We start from the raw sequence: 17285 nt of genomic DNA on the forward strand, positions 1-17285 counted from the left end.
GACTGGCCCAAGAAAAAGAGAGATACAGATGGAGCCTCCGTTATCTTGACTGGCTAAGGCGTTAGTCCCGATCGGGCATTTGCAGCGTACCGGGACGCAGGGAGGCGTGCCCAGTCACAGAGAGGTGTGCCCAATCGCACGGAGGCAGACAGAGCGTTTGGCGTTACCTTTACGTGTAATACCTGCGATCATCCACCAGATGTCACTTTTTACAATCACCACTGCGCATGCGTGTGGTCTCCCGTAAAATACAATACTGAAATATATAGTAAGGACTACTTTACTAATGCGTCTCATTACGCTGCATACAGTAAATACAGCGTCTCATTACGCTGCATTATTTAATACAGTACAGACGCAAATAGTACGGCATATATGATCCATTTACAGTACTTTCGGAATATCTGAGCGTCCAAGTCCCGCAGACAAAGCAACATAAAACCAGTAGTGTACACTGACGCAAATGGATGTGTTAGAAGTTCATTATTGCCTATTGAGATTAGGAATATTGTACAGTATATGTTAGCGTCCTAATCCCGTAGCCATTACGGCATAATCAAAACCAAAGGATGTATTCATCTTTCTGCGGCGAAGTGGTGAAGTGTTCCGCTTCTTATACTCAGAGTCCCGGGTTCGATTCCTAAAGTACGAATGCATGTTAATTTTTTCCAGACACTTTATTATTTTTTTTATTCACATAATCCAGGGCAAAGCTGCAGGAGCGGTTCTACTGTTAAGATTCTATGCACCATACGGTACACATACAAGTCTGTAGCAGGGCAAACTCAATTGAAATGGCTACCACCTGTGACTCCTTGCCCCATGGAGGCCCTCGGCTACGGAGCAAGTAACAGCACAGATTTTGCAGGCTAAGGGGCAATGCTGAAGGAGCGTCACAATCCCCTAGCTAAAATACACAGGGGCGATAGGCATAAGCAAGGTTTATGCACATTACGGTACACCGGACTCGATTGCATAGCACACTGTCAAAATGGCCACCGCCCGTGAATCCCCACCACGTGGCAGCGCTCGGATATGGAGCACGCAACGGCATAGGTTTTACAGGCCACGGGGCAATGCTGAAGGAGCATCACAATCCCCTAGCTACAATACACCGGGGCGATAGGGATAAGCGAGGTCTATGCACATTATGGTACACCGGACTCGATCGCATAGCACACTGACAAAATCGCCGCCGCCCGTGAATCCCCACCATGTGGCAGCGCTTGGATATGGAGTGAAAGATGGCATAAGTTTTGCAGGTCACAGGGCAATGCTGAAGGAGCGTCACAATCCCCTAGCGACAATACTCAGGGGCAATAGGGATAAGCGAGGTCTATGCACATTACGGTACACCGGACTCGATCGCATAGCACACTGACAAAATCGCCGCCGCCCGTGAATCCCCACCATGTGGCAGCACTCGGATATGGAGTGAGAGATGGCATAAGTTTTGCAGCTCACAGGGCAATGCTGAAGGAGCGTCGCAATCCTCTAGCTACAATACACAGGGGCGATAGGGATAAGCAAGGTCTATGAACATTACGGTACACCGGACTCGATCGCATAGCACACTGAAAAAATCGCCGCCGCCGCCCGTGAATCCCCACCATGTGGCAGCGCTCAGATATGGAGTGAAAGATAGCATAAGTTTTGCAGGTCACGGGGCAATGCTGAAGGAGCGTCACAATCCCCTAGCTACAATACACAGGGGCGATAGGGATAAGCGAGGTCTATGCACATTACGGTACACCGGACTCGATCGCATAGCACACTGACAAAATCGCCGCCGCCCGTGAATCCCCACCACGTGGCAGCGCTCAGATATGGAGGCGCGCCCAGTCACAGAGAGGTGTGCCCAATCGCACGGAGGCAGACAGAGCGTTTGGCGTTACCTTTACGTGTAATACCTGCGATCATCCACCAGATGTCACTTTTTACAATCACCACTGCGCATGCGTGTGGTCTCCCGTAAAATACAATACTGAAATATATAGTAAGGACTACTTTACTAATGCGTCTCATTACGCTGCATACAGTAAATACAGCGTCTCATTATGCTGCATTATTTAATACAGTACAGACGCAAATAGTACAGCATATATGATCCATTTACAGTACTTTCGGAATATCTGAGCGTCCAAGTCCCGCAGACAAAGCAACATAAAACCAGTAGTGTACACGGACGCAAATGGATGTGTTAGAAGTTCATTATTGCCTATTGAGATTAGGAATATTGTACAGTATGTTAGCGTCCTAATCCCATAGCCATTACGGCATAATCAAAACCAAAGGATGTATTAATCTTTCTGCGGCGAAGTGGTGAAGTGTTCCGCTTCTTATACTCAGAGTACCGGGTTCGATTCCTAAAGTACGAATGCATGTTAATTTTTTCCAGACACTTTATTATTTTTTTTATTCACATAATCCAGGGCAAAGCTGCAGGAGCGGTTCTACTGTTAAGGTTCTATGCACCATACGGTACACATACAAGTCTGTAGCAGGGCAAACTCAATTGAAATGGCTACCACCTGTGACTCCTTGCCCCATGGAGGCCCTCGGCTACGGAGCAAGTAACAGCACAGATTTTGCAGGCTATGGGGCAATGCTGAAGGAGCGTCACAATCCCCTAGCTAAAATACACAGGGGCGATAGGCATAAGCAAGGTTTATGCACATTACGGTACACCGGACTCGATTGCATAGCACACTGTCAAAATGGCCACCGCCCGTGAATCCCCACCACGTGGCAGCGCTCGGATATGGAGCACGCAACGGCATAGGTTTTACAGGCCACGGGGCAATGCTGAAGGAGCATCACAATCCCCTAGCTACAATACACAGCGGCGATAGGGATAAGCGAGGTCTATGCACATTATGGTACACCGGACTCGATCGCATAGCACACTGACAAAATCGCCGCTGCCCGTGAATCCCCACCATGTGGCAGCGCTTGGATATGGAGTGAAAGATGGCATAAGTTTTGCAGGTCACAGGGCAATGCTGAAGGAGCGTCACAATCCCCTAGCGACAATACTCAGGGGCAATAGGGATAAGCGAGGTCTATGCACATTACGGTACACCGGACTCGATCGCATAGCACACTGACAAAATCGCCGCCGCCCGTGAATCCCCACCATGTGGCAGCGCTCGGATATGGAGTGAGAGATGGCATAAGTTTTGCAGCTCACAGGGCAATGCTGAAGGAGCGTCGCAATCCTCTAGCTACAATACACAGGGGCGATAGGGATAAGCAAGGTCTATGAACATTACGGTACACCGGACTCGATCGCATAGCACACTGAAAAAATCGCCGCCGCCGCCCGTGAATCCCCACCATGTGGCAGCGCTCAGATATGGAGTGAAAGATAGCATAAGTTTTGCAGGTCACGGGGCAATGCTGAAGGAGCGTCACAATCCCCTAGCTACAATACACAGGGGCGATAGGGATAAGCGAGGTCTATGCACATTACGGTACACCGGACTCGATCGCATAGCACACTGACAAAATCGCCGCCGCCCGTGAATCCCCACCACGTGGCAGCGCTCAGATATGGAGGCGCGCCCAGTCACAGAGAGGTGTGCCCAATCGCACGGAGGCAGACAGAGCGTTTGGCGTTACCTTTACGTGTAATACCTGCGATCATCCACCAGATGTCACTTTTTACAATCACCACTGCGCATGCGTGTGGTCTCCCGTAAAATACAATACTGAAATATATAGTAAGGACTACTTTACTAATGCGTCTCATTACGCTGCATACAGTAAATACAGCGTCTCATTATGCTGCATTATTTAATACAGTACAGACGCAAATAGTACAGCATATATGATCCATTTACAGTACTTTCGGAATATCTGAGCGTCCAAGTCCTGCAGACAAAGCAACATAAAACCAGTAGTGTACACTGACGCAAATGGATGTGTTAGAAGTTCATTATTGCCTATTGAGATTAGGAATATTGTACAGTATGTTAGCGTCCTAATCCCATAGCCATTACGGCATAATCAAAACCAAAGGATGTATTAATCTTTCTGCGGCGAAGTGGTGAAGTGTTCCGCTTCTTATACTCAGAGTACCGGGTTCGATTCCTAAAGTACGAATGCATGTTAATTTTTTCCAGACACTTTATTATTTTTTTTATTCACATAATCCAGGGCAAAGCTGCAGGAGCGGTTCTACTGTTAAGGTTCTATGCACCATACGGTACACATACAAGTCTGTAGCAGGGCAAACTCAATTGAAATGGCTACCACCTGTGACTCCTTGCCCCATGGAGGCCCTCGGCTACGGAGCAAGTAACAGCACAGATTTTGCAGGCTATGGGGCAATGCTGAAGGAGCGTCACAATCCCCTAGCTAAAATACACAGGGGCGATAGGCATAAGCAAGGTTTATGCACATTACGGTACACCGGACTCGATTGCATAGCACACTGTCAAAATGGCCACCGCCCGTGAATCCCCACCACGTGGCAGCGCTCGGATATGGAGCACGCAACGGCATAGGTTTTACAGGCCACGGGGCAATGCTGAAGGAGCATCACAATCCCCTAGCTACAATACACAGGGGCGATAGGGATAAGCGAGGTCTATGCACATTATGGTACACCGGACTCGATCGCATAGCACACTGACAAAATCGCCGCCGCCCGTGAATCCCCACCATGTGGCAGCGCTTGGATATGGAGTGAAAGATGGCATAAGTTTTGCAGGTCACAGGGCAATGCTGAAGGAGCGTCACAATCCCCTAGCGACAATACTCAGGGGCAATAGGGATAAGCGAGGTCTATGCACATTACGGTACACCGGACTCGATCGCATAGCACACTGACAAAATCGCCGCCGCCCGTGAATCCCCACCATGTGGCAGCGCTCGGATATGGAGTGAGAGATGGCATAAGTTTTGCAGCTCACAGGGCAATGCTGAAGGAGCGTCGCAATCCTCTAGCTACAATACACAGGGGCGATAGGGATAAGCAAGGTCTATGAACATTACGGTACACCGGACTCGATCGCATAGCACACTGAAAAAATCGCCGCCGCCCGTGAATCCCCACCATGTGGCAGCGCTTGGATATGGAGTGAAAGATGGCATAAGTTTTGCAGGTCACAGGGCAATGCTGAAGGAGCGTCACAATCCTCTAGCTACAATACACAGGGGCGATAGGGATAAGCAAGGTCTATGAACATTACGGTACACCGGACTCGATCGCATAGCACACTGAAAAAATCGCCGCCGCCCGTGAATCCCCACCATGTGGCAGCGCTCGGATATGGAGTGAGAGATGGCATAAGTTTTGCAGCTCACAGGGCAATGCTGAAGGAGCGTCGCAATCCTCTAGCTACAATACACAGGGGCGATAGGGATAAGCAAGGTCTATGAACATTACGGTACACCGGACTCGATCGCATAGCACACTGAAAAAATCGCCGCCGCCCGTGAATCCCCACCATGTGGCAGCACTCAGATATGGAGTGAAAGATGGCATAAGTTTTGCAGGTCACGGGGCAATGCTGAAGGAGCGTCACAATCCCCTAGCTACAATACACAGGGGCGATAGGGATAAGCGAGGTCTATGCACATTACGGTACACCGGACTCGATCGCATAGCACACTGACAAAATCGCCGCTGCCCGTGAATCCCCACCACGTGGCAGCGCTCAGATATGGAGTGAAAGATGGCATAAGTTTTGCAGGTCACGGGGCAATGCTGAAGGAGCGTCACAATCCCCTAGCTAAAATACAATTTATACTCATTACCGCTGTGTATTTGCATTTAGCGTAAAGAATCGCTCCTGCAGATTTACTCTGATTTATGTGAAACCTGTGTGCACTTTTCCATTGAATGTGTTAGAGAGAAAAAATAATAATATTAAAGTGAATGTCATGGGAACACATTAAAAAAATGGTTGGCACTTCCTTCCCATTGGTGTTGGTTTGTGCCTTAGGGGACTCAGACGCTCATACTTGTATTTCAAAAGCACGGTATTTTCCATCGCCCTTCCCCCCTGGGAGCCTGAACAGGTCAAGCAGTAGTCAGGGAGGGAGTTCAGGTCATGTGCAATACACAAACGCCGAAGATCTACACTACTGTGTTGCTCAGTTAGTTGCGTCAGAATACACTCATTTATACTCATTACCACTGTGTATTTGCATTTAGCGTAAATAATCGCTCCTGCAGATTTACTCTGATTTATGTGAAACCTGTGTGCACCCTTCCATTGACTGTCTTACACAGAAAAAAAATAATATGTAAGTAAATGTCACGGGAACACATACAAAAAAAAAAAAAGTTGGCACTTTAGGACTCGAACCCTGGACCCTCAACGTGGGAGGTGGGAGCCTTAACCGCTAACCCACAACGCCTCATGAGAGATTTACACGTTCATGTGTAAAAGTATTGCAAATAGCGACCCCTCCCCATTGGTGTTGGTTTATGCCTTAGGGGACTTGGACGCTCATATTTTGCATTTCAAAAGCACGGTATTTTCCACCGCCTCCCGCTACCCCCATCGCCCTTCCCCCTGGGAGCCTGCACAGGTCAAGCAGTAGACAGGGAGGGAGTTCAGGTCATGTGCAATACACAAATGCCGAAGATCTACACTACTGTGTTGCTCAGTTAGTTGAGTCAGAATACACTCATTTATACTCATTACTGCTGTGTATTTGCATTTAGCGTAAAGAATCGCTCCTGCAGATTTACTCTGATTTATGTGAAACCTGTGTGCACCCTTCCATTGAATGTATTAGAGAAAAAAATAATAATATTAAAGTGAATGTCATGGGAACACATTAAAAAAAGGTTGGCACTTCCTTCCCATTGGCGTTGGTTTGTGCCTTAGGGGACTCGGACGCTCATACTTGTATTTCAAAAGCACAGTATTTTCCACTGTCTCCCCCTACCCCCATCGCCCTTCCCCCCTGGGAGCCTGCACAGGTCAAGCAGTAGTCAGGGAGGGAGTTCAGGTCATGTGCAATACACAAATGCCGAAGATCTACACTACTGTGTTGCTCAGTTAGTTGCGTCAGAATACACTCATTTATACTCATTACCACTGTGTATTTGCATTTAGCGTAAATAATCGCTCCTGCAGATTTACTCTGATTTATGTGAAACCTGTGTGCACCCTTCCATTGACTGTCTTACACAGAAAAAAAATAATATGTAAGTAAATGTCACGGGAACATACAAAAAAAAAAAAAGTTGGCACTTTAGGACTCGAACCCTGGACCCTCAACGTGGGAGGTGGGAGCCTTCACCGCTAACCCACAACGCCTCATGAGAGATTTACACGTTCATGTGTAAAAGTACTGCAAATAGCGACCCCTCCCCATTGGTGTTGGTTTATGCCTTAGGGGACTTGGACGCTCATATTTTGCATTTCAAAAGCACGGTATTTTCCACCGCCTCCCGCTACCCCCATCGCCCTTCCCCCTGGGAGCCTGCACAGGTCAAGCAGTAGACAGGGAGGGAGTTCAGGTCATGTGCAATACACAAATGCCGAAGATCTACACTACTGTGTTGCTCAGTTAGTTGCGTCAGAATACACTCATTTATACTCATTACTGCTGTGTATTTGCATTTAGCGTAAAGAATCGCTCCTGCAGATTTACTCTGATTTATGTGAAACCTGTGTGCACCCTTCCATTGACTGTCTTACACAGAAAAAAAAAATGTAAGTAAATGTCACGGGAACACATAAAAAAAAAAAAAAAAAGTTGGCACTTCAGTACTCGAACCCTGGACCCTCAGCGTGGGAGGTGGGAGCCTTCATCGCTAGCCCACGTCGCCTCATGAGAGATTTACATGTTCATGTGTAAAAGTACTGCAAATAGCAACCCCTCCCCCATTATGCTTTAGGGAACTCAGACGCTCATGTACATGTATTTCAAAAGCATGATGTTTATGCATTGTACATTCTTTCTTTTACACAATTAGTTGCGTCTTCATGCACAATCTTGCGTCTGCATACACAAGTGTTTTAACATGTTCGTTTGTGTCTGTATAAATTATTTACAGTATATTGAGAACTCTCTGTCTGCCGCTATACGATCGAAAGTACTGGATTAGTGGAGCATTAGCCACCCAGTGGTGATGTGTAATGCATGCTGAGTATCTAGTATCAACGCGCCTGCCGCCTTAGCGTGACTAAACGTCCGTCTAGGCTGAGAAACAGTCAGGATAACGGAGGACCCATCTGTATATAGAAAATTATCTACAGGGGCGCCTACTTTGACTTGTTTTTGACCAAATTCTCTTCTATATAGACAAAACCGTTTCTTAATACAACCAGAATAACCATTAATAGCATTTATTTAGAACACTAGTTTTAAAACCATTATGACTTTAAAAATTGTATTTCTTCAATCAAATGCAGTATTTTAACAACTGAAATTCTTTAATTAACAATGTGCCTTTTAGGCTAGGTGTTTGTTAATTTCAGATGTAACAACTTGCATGTCACCAACGCGTTTCATCCAAATTGACTTCATCAGGGGTGTTTCTCTCAGGTAAAGTTGTTCTTACTGGTTTTCCCAAATAGGACTGATTCCCTTGGGCCAAATAAGTTGTTCTCGGACCACTTATATCGCCTTTGACATTTTTGGTGTGGGGAATTTTTTGGGATGGATTTCCAAAATTCCCACTTGAAACTTATAGCAGAATTCTCTCTTGCTCCTTTCACTTCAGCAGTCCTTTTGCCACACACCTTAATGCCCATGACACATTTGCCACACACCTGGCATATTTAAATCTTGAATAGTGCTGTGAACTCCTTTACCACACTAATGGGCAAAACCATGTTGCACTGCAGGTGGGGCAGATATAACATGTGCAGAGAGATTTATATTTGGGTGGCTTATATTGTTTTTTTTTTTGTGCAGGGTAAATACTGGCTGTTTTATTGTTACACTACAATTTAGATTTCAATTTAAACACAACACACCGAAATCTAATCTCTGCGCATGTTACATCTGCCCCACCTGCAGCGCAACATGGTTTTGCCTATTAGTGTGCTTATTGGTTTGCTAACAAACCTGAATCAGGCCCATAGTCTTTAATAAATATGTGTTTGTTCCACTCCTAGAGTCTTGCATTTAATGTGTACCATCATTATGGGACATCCTTTATCTGTAAGCTGTGATCATATTACCATTCAAGAGCCCAGGAACATTTGTATTTCCTGTTTTCCTTCTCGCATGCTTTCACTTGAATAAAATACTTGCAGTACTGCTCCAGCCAAAGTGGGAAGAAACCACTACTAGCTGGTGGACCCTAGATTTTTATTGATGTGTTTGACATCACCTCCCACCTTGCTATCTAGTAATTTTGTAAGAGGCATTTAAAATGGGCAGCTGCTATTGAGCATTTATGTCAGTCACTTTAATGTTGTAACTGTAACATTACTTTCAATTCTGAAAGATTTCTACCCTTAATATATAATTGAAAACTTTTCTAAAATCAGCTGGCATAGCATTACAACCAAATAAACTTTTTTTTTCACGCTTATTTTGTTTCCGTCTGCGCTTCCTGCATCCAAACCCCACTATCATCAATTTTAGATAAAACCTGTGTTTTAAGTCATCTGAGTACATGATTTGCTCTTCCATAACCAGGGTTATATGTACACAGAGATGTACATCAGGCAATTTTAATGGGTACTTCCACAGTTATAATTAATATATAAATCAGTGGTCGAAGTGGGAATATGGAATCTGAGCTATAGCTAGAACACCAGAAACTTTAGGGACTTTGATAGCTTACTTCCTCCTTTTCTTGCTCATCTTCTGCACCTCTCATACCTTCTATCGCTCTTTAACCATGCATTTTTCAGTCCCTCCTTTTATCTCTTACCCCCACACTTCTTCCCTTTCTCACTCCTGCACACCTCTCTCCTTCCCTCTCTCACCCCTGCACCACACACCCTTCTCTTTCTCACCCCTGCACCACACACCCTCCTTCCCTCTCTCACCCCTGCACCTCTCACTCCGTCTCTCACCCCTACACCTCTCACTCCCTCCTTTTTTCTCACCTCCCGACCACACACTCCTTCCATATCTCAACCCTGCACCTCTCACTCCCTCCTTCCATCTCTCACCGCTGAACCTCACTTACTTCTTCTATCTCTCACCCCAGCACCTCACTCCATCCCTCCATATATCACTCACCGCAGCACTTCACCCCCTCCTTCCATCTCTCACCCGAACACCTCACTCCCTCCATATATAGGCCCTTAGTTCACGCATGCACAAAGAAAGGACCCAGTATTTGCACAGTTCTCACTTCATTTGATCCTGACAACGATGCTAGATTCAGTGCACCACATTGGGGGTTTGGGGTATGTTAACTAAAGTGCAGATTTTGCCCATAGCAACCAATAAATTGTACTTCTTTATCTAGCACATTCTTGAAGATAATAGCTAGAATCTGATTGGTTGCTATGGGCAACTTCTCCATTTCTATAAACCTTGCACTTTAGTAAATATACCACTAAAATTTTATAAAGTTATATGTATTTGATATATATTTTTCACTGTCAGTCATATTCTCAGCATTTATTTTGTGGACTGTTGAAGCATAATTAGGGCTCAGGTTCTAGGGGCCTGATTCTGAGTTGGTGTCTGTTATTATAGAAGTGTCCCCGCAGCCATTTCTTCAACATGACTACAGCTAGCTCTGTGAACTGCTGGCCATGCCCCCAGTCCCTCTGCCTCCTGGGAATAGATGCTGTGCGCATGTGCAGTAGGGATGCTGAGCAAGGACAGCGCCTCTCCATCCTGGCGCCTCCCTGCTCTGCATCCCTTTGCTAAGCTGGTATCGCCGGGCCTGATGCCCACGCTCTGTTACCCATATTGTACATTGTACCCATCACGACTGCAGGCGTGGAGATTCTCCAGAAACGTCAATCTGAGAATGCTGCCTGTGACACCTTACCGATTACCTCAGTTTGTGTGGTAAATCAACGTGGTAACTGCCACCAGAAGTACCTTTTGGGTCAAACCCAGGAAAAGCGCCTGCTCTCACGCCCAAACACAATTATTAATATGTAAAAATTGGGTTACATGAGCCTCTCTGGGATTGGATGTGAAAACACAGAATCCAGAACTAAATAAGATTTTTTAATCCAAGTAAAAAAGAAAGGTTACAAGAATATATTAGTTTAAATAGTCACACAAGTAATTACAATTTCAAGAAATAAAATAGGGGAAAAAAAAAGGGACAACGTTCATATCACCTAGGCAGGGCTGTACGCTGATTGAGAAGTCTCCTCTGGAAGGTAGGTTTCATCATGATCATCTAGATCCCTTCACAACAATGAACAACTTGCAGCTAATGTTTCTCTTATTTAAACCCACTGCAGGCCCCCTCTCGCCATGCCCCCCTGGAAACATTTTAATCCTCCCAAGACCAGAGTGGAATGAGTTTCAGCTTATACTATGGGGGGTTTCTCAGCCATCCTGTTGTGGCTTGCTTTAAAGCTCTGGCCATGATTTTATAGTCCGCTTGGGTTAGGGTTTACAACTTTGTCTCATGAAGAATAGATCACACCCTGCTGCCCACAGATCTGGTTCCTGGGTAAACAGACTGTAGTTCTGATCAGGAAGAACTTCACACCTGGGCATAGTGTGTCTTTCCTAAACTGCAGGCTTGTTCCCCGCTGTCTTTCTTCAGATTTCCGACCCATACACAGGATTGTAATGCCGATTAGCATGTCTCTAGACTTCTGGTGGATATGGGCACATTCCAGCATATCAATCAACTTTCTACCTTTTGACACACAAAGACATTTGACTGGTATAATACACTGACACATCAATCAGAATAATACAAGTTTTAATCATACCCAGTCCAATATAAGCCAGGGCACTACAGTACTAGCTGTGGGACAATTTTAATTCCATATACAGTATGCATATAGAACAGAAAGACTTGTTATCCGTGTTAACAATATACTACATATCTGTGTGTCTAGCAAACAAATAAATGGCTATATAAACGTGTTAGGATCTCCTGCTCTGTGCTGCCACGTCGCCATGGCAACCGGGAGGCAAGTGTTAGCGAAGTAACCTGAGCGCAGCTGATACTCCGGTCCAGGTTTTTACTGTGTAGTGGTTACAGGCTCTGTGCACAGCAGGGAATCCGGCGCTGGTTTTGTGCTCACAGTCTGTGAGGTCTGAGTGGGACGTGGACAGCACCTGATATATAAACCATCCTCTCAGGCTAGGCAAATGCTGCTGAATCTTTGTTTGTTAGTCAGTTCCAGAGCGTTAGCTAGTACTGTGTGACTTTGTATTTACTTGTTGCTTACTGCGAATAGGCCTTAGGCCTTGGGATTCGGTACTTCATTCTGCCAATCCGGACCTAGCAGTAAGACTGGAGTCCGTTGTTTGACCTGCTGGGGTTCTTTTGCTATTCTGTGAACCCAGCAGGTTTGCGGCTGTACTCTCAGACCTGCTTGCTTAATCCTCCCTCACTGTGCAGGGCGTCCAGGTGTCAGTTTAGTGGCAGTAAGCTGAACCTGTGCCCTGCAAGTGGGGGTTAGGATTGTGGATACTCTCCTTGTGTCTATATTTCTATCTCTGACCAAGGAGTTTATTCCCACACCCGTTGGTAACCCTTTGGGGTTTTTTCTCTTGCTCTTAGCAACATCATTTCAGGTGCTCCACATGTTAAGTCACTACACCTCGCTTCATTGTCCGCTCTATTCCATCTGAGCATTCCTGACACTAGGGAGACACCCAATTCCTGAGCCTTTGGGCTTCTCCGTTCACTTTGTGTTTATTAGTTATTCCATCACCTCCTGTGTATGTTATGTTATACTGTCTGTGAGTTCGTTTGCTTCGCTTCCCTCTCTGTTCATACACCGGTATACTCCTGTTAGCACTGGTGTGTGTAACATATTCAGCAGCCTTACTCCTGTTGAAATTTTGTGGGAATATGGAGCATACCCCTCAAAATACTTTGCAACAGGTGGTCGATCAGGTGCAGGTCCTGACTCGACAATTTAATGAGGTGTCCATTAAAATGAACATCCCGCAGGCCGCTAGCGGAGCTCCCGCAGCAGCAGCGGCAAGGTCAGGGGTTAAGGAGCCGAAAGTAAATCTCCCGGATCGTTTTTCTGGAGATCGCTCGCAGTTCTTTTGTTTCAAGGAGAGCTGTAAGCTATATTTCAGGCTTAGGCCCCAGTCTTCTGGGTCGGAGATTCAGCGGGTGGGCATGGTGATTTCCTTGCTACAAGGAGACCCACAGGTCTGGGCATATGGGTTACAGCCTGACTGTCCGTCGCTTAAAAGTGTTGATGCTTTTTTTACGGCACTGGGCATTTTGTATGATGACCCTGACAAGATGGCTTCAGCCGAGGCTCAGATTACGGTTCTTAAGCAAGGGCGACGGCCAGCTGAGGTTTATAGTACGGAGTTTGGTAGGTTGGCTCATGATACCCAGTGGAATGACCCAGCCCTGAGAAACCAGTACCGAAGGGGCCTTTCTGACCAGATAAAGGACCAACTGGTACAATATCCCTCGCCTGATAGCTTAGATCAGCTCATGCAGTTATCCATCCGGGTGGATAGACGGCTGAGAGAGCGTAGGCTTGAAAGGGAGACCGCAGTTTCCTTTTTTCCCAAGGGAACCTCAGACTCTGAGGAATATTCCGAGGAGCCTATGCAGATTGGGGCTACCCGCCTCTCCTCGCGTGAGAAGACGCGGAGGAGACAGCAGGGTTTGTGTTTGTACTGTGGGAATAAAGGTCATGTTGTAGTATCATGCCCAGAAAAAACGGAAAACTACAGGGCCTGAGGGTGATGGGAAATATCCTGTCAGGCCAGAAGTCAGAATTTCCAAAAAAGACTTTTCTCATTCCGGTGACTTTGGAGATCCTCGGTCAAACTGTCAAGACTGAGGCCTTTGTTGACAGTGGGGCCGATGGGGTTTTCATGGACCGTCAATTCGCCCTGGAGCGCTCTGTTCCCTCAGTGCCTTTGGCATCAGAGATTGAGATCTGTGGGTTAAACGGGGAACCATTGTCCCAGGGTAAAATTACCTCCTGCACCAGCCAAATTCCTTTGTTTATTGGAGCCACACACTCTGAAAAATTGTCTTTTTATGTGACTGTCTGTTCTTTTGCCCCATTGGTTTTGGGGTTACCCTGGTTAAGGGCCCATAACCCTCAATTTGACTGGATCTCTGGGGAGATTCTTAGTTGGGGTAGTGATTGATTCAGGAGTTGCTTGAGCCTTCCAGTCAGGCTCTCGCAGCTAAGTTTGCCAGGATTGCCAGGATGTTATGCAGATTTTGCGGATGTGTTCTCCAAAAAAGTTGCGGAGGTACTACCTCCCCATCGCCCCTATGACTGTGACATTGATTTGTTGCCGGATGCTAAGCTTCCCAAGAGCAGGTTGTACTCCCTGTCACGTCCTGAGACTCAGGCTATGGCAGAGTACATTCAGGAGAACTTGGCTAAGGGATTTATCAGACCCTCACAGTCCCCAGTTGGGTCGGGGGTCTTCTTCGTGGGTAAAAATGACGGTTCGTTGCGACCCTGCATCGACTTCAGGGAATTGAACCGTATCACGATTAAAAACTCGTACCCACTGCCTCTCATTTCGGTTTTGTTTGACCAGCTTCGTACTGCCACCATTTTTTCTAAGATTGACCTACGCGGTGCTTACAATCTAATCCGAATAAGAGGGGGATGAATGGAAGACTGCCTTTAATACCCACTCAGGGCATTATGAATATTTGGTGATGCCTTTTGGGCTCTCTAATGCCCCGGCAGTCTTCCAGGAATTCATGAACAATGTGCTCAGGGAATATTTGGATAGATTCTTAGTTGTTTATCTAGATGACATCCTAATCTTCTCTCATTCCCTGGAGGAACATCGGAAGCATGTACGCTTAGTCCTCCAGAGACCACCAGCTTGGGGCGAAGCTGGAGAAGTGCGAGTTTGAAGTCCAGCAAATCGCATTTCTAGGGTATATTATCTCCTCAGAAGGTTTCCAAGGTACAGGCAGTCCTGGATTGGGTGCAGCCCACTAGTTTGAAGGCGCTTCAGCGTTTTCTGGGCTTTGCGAATTTTTATAGACGGTTTATCGCTGGATTTTCGTCTATAGTGGCCCCCTTGGTGGCACTCACTAAGAAAGGGGCGGATGTTGCTCACTGGTCTTGTGAGGCCAAAGCGGCCTTTGCCCGTCTCAAAAGGGCATTTGTCTCGGCCAAGGTGCTGCGACACCCAGATCCAGAGCGTCCTTTTGTGGTAGAAGAGGATGCCTCTGAGATAGGTATTGGGGCAGTGCTCTCTCAGATGGGGGTGTCTGATAATTGCCTTCATCCCTGTGCTTACTTTTTCCGTAAATTTTCGTCTGCCGAGATGAATTATGATGTGGGTAACCGGGAATTGTTGGCTATAAAGGATGCACTCGGGGAGTGGAGACACTGGCTTGAGGGGGCTAAGTTTGTGGTCTCAATTCTCACCGACCATAAGAATCTGGCATATTTAGAGTCAGCGAAGCGGCTCAATGCCAGGCAGGCACGATGGGCTTTGTTTTTTGCTCGCTTTAATTTTTTGATAACATATCGCCCTGGGTCAAAAAACATCAAGGCTGATGCGCTCTCGCGGAGTTTTGCTCCAGTTCAAGAGACCACCGAGGAGCCATTGCCCATTGTGTCCCCATCATGTATTAAAGTGGGCATTACCCAGGACCTCTTGTCATTCGTCCTTAGAGCACAGGAGCAGGCTCCTCCAGACCTTCCGGTAGGTCTCTTGTTTGTGCCTCCTAGGTTAAGACAGCGAGTGTTCCTGGAATTCCATGCCAAGAGGTCGGCAGGGCATCCGGGTATTGCCAGAACTCGGGAGTTGCTGTCTAGGGCGGTGTGGTGGCCCTCGGTGGCTAGGGATGTGGATCAGTGGGTTCGGGCATGTGAAGTTTGTGCCCGAAATAAAACTCCTAGAGGGGTTCCTGTCGGCCCATTACATCCACTCTCTATTCCGTCTAAGCCATGGACCCACATTTCCATGGATTTTGTGGTGGACTTGCCCAAATCCTCGGGGATGACAGCCATTTGGGTTGTCGTTGACAGGTTTTCGAAGATGGCGCATTTCGTTCCACTGGTTGGGTTGCCATCGGCCAGACGCTTGTCTGAGTTATTTATGCAGCATGTTGTGCGCCTCCACGGGTTGCCACTTGATGTGGTCTCTGACCGTGGATCCCAGTTTGTGGCCAAATTCTGGAGGGCATTTTGTTCTGATCTCCAGATTTCTGTGAGCTTGTCGTCAGGCTACCATCCACAGTCTAATGGGCAGACTGAGAGGGTGAACCAGTCCTTGGAGCAGTTCCTCAGGTGTTATGTCTCCAAGTGTCATACTGACTGGGTTGCTCATCTGTCCATGGCGGAGTTTGCCTATAACAACGCGGCTCACTCTGCTACAGGGATCTCTCCCTTCCTTTGTGTGTATGGGCATCATCCTAAGGCCAATTCTTTTGACCCCCTGGATTCCACGCCTGGTGGTTCCTCTGTTGTTTCGGTCCTTAGGGGTATTTGGAGGAAAGTGAAGAAAGCCCTTGTGTCTGTGTCATTAGTGACCAAAAGGGTTTTTGATAAGCGGAGAAGACCCTGCAGCTTCAAATTAGGAGACTTCGTCTGGTTGTCCACCAAGAATTTGAAGTTGAGACAGCCATCTCATAAGTTAGGCCCCCGGTTCATCGGCCCTTATAAGATCACCAGGGTTATCAATCCGGTGGCATTTCAGTTAGATCTGCCCCGTTCATTGGGTATCAATAAAACATTTCATTGTTCCCTTTTAAAACTGGCGGTTAGTAATCCTACTTCCAGTGGAAGACCTTCTCCTCTTCTGTTACGGGGTCAGAGGGAGTTTGTGGTTGAAAGGGTTCTTGACTCCAAGATGGTTCGGGGTCGGCTGTCATTTTTGGTGCACTGGAAGGGGTATGGCCCGGAGGAGCGGTCGTGGGTGCGCAGTTGTGATCTTCATGCCCCCAGACTGATACGCTCTTTCTTCTCGCAGTTCCCCGATAAACCCGGTGGTAGGGGTTCTTCGACCCCTCGTCAGAGGGGGGGTACTGTTAGGATCTCCTGCTCTGTGCTGCCACGTCGCCATGGCAACCGGGAGGCAAGTGTTAGCGAAGTAACCTGAGCGCAGCTGATACTCCGGTCCGGGTTTTTACTGTGTAGTGGTTACAGGCTCTGTGCACGGCAGGGAATCCGGCGCTGGTTTTGTGCTCACAGTCTGTGAGGTCTGAGTGGGGCGTGGACAGCACCTGCTAT

The sequence above is a fragment of the Pseudophryne corroboree genome, chromosome 2 (assembly GCF_028390025.1).
Source record: "Pseudophryne corroboree isolate aPseCor3 chromosome 2, aPseCor3.hap2, whole genome shotgun sequence".
Lineage (NCBI taxonomy): Eukaryota > Metazoa > Chordata > Amphibia > Anura > Myobatrachidae > Pseudophryne > Pseudophryne corroboree.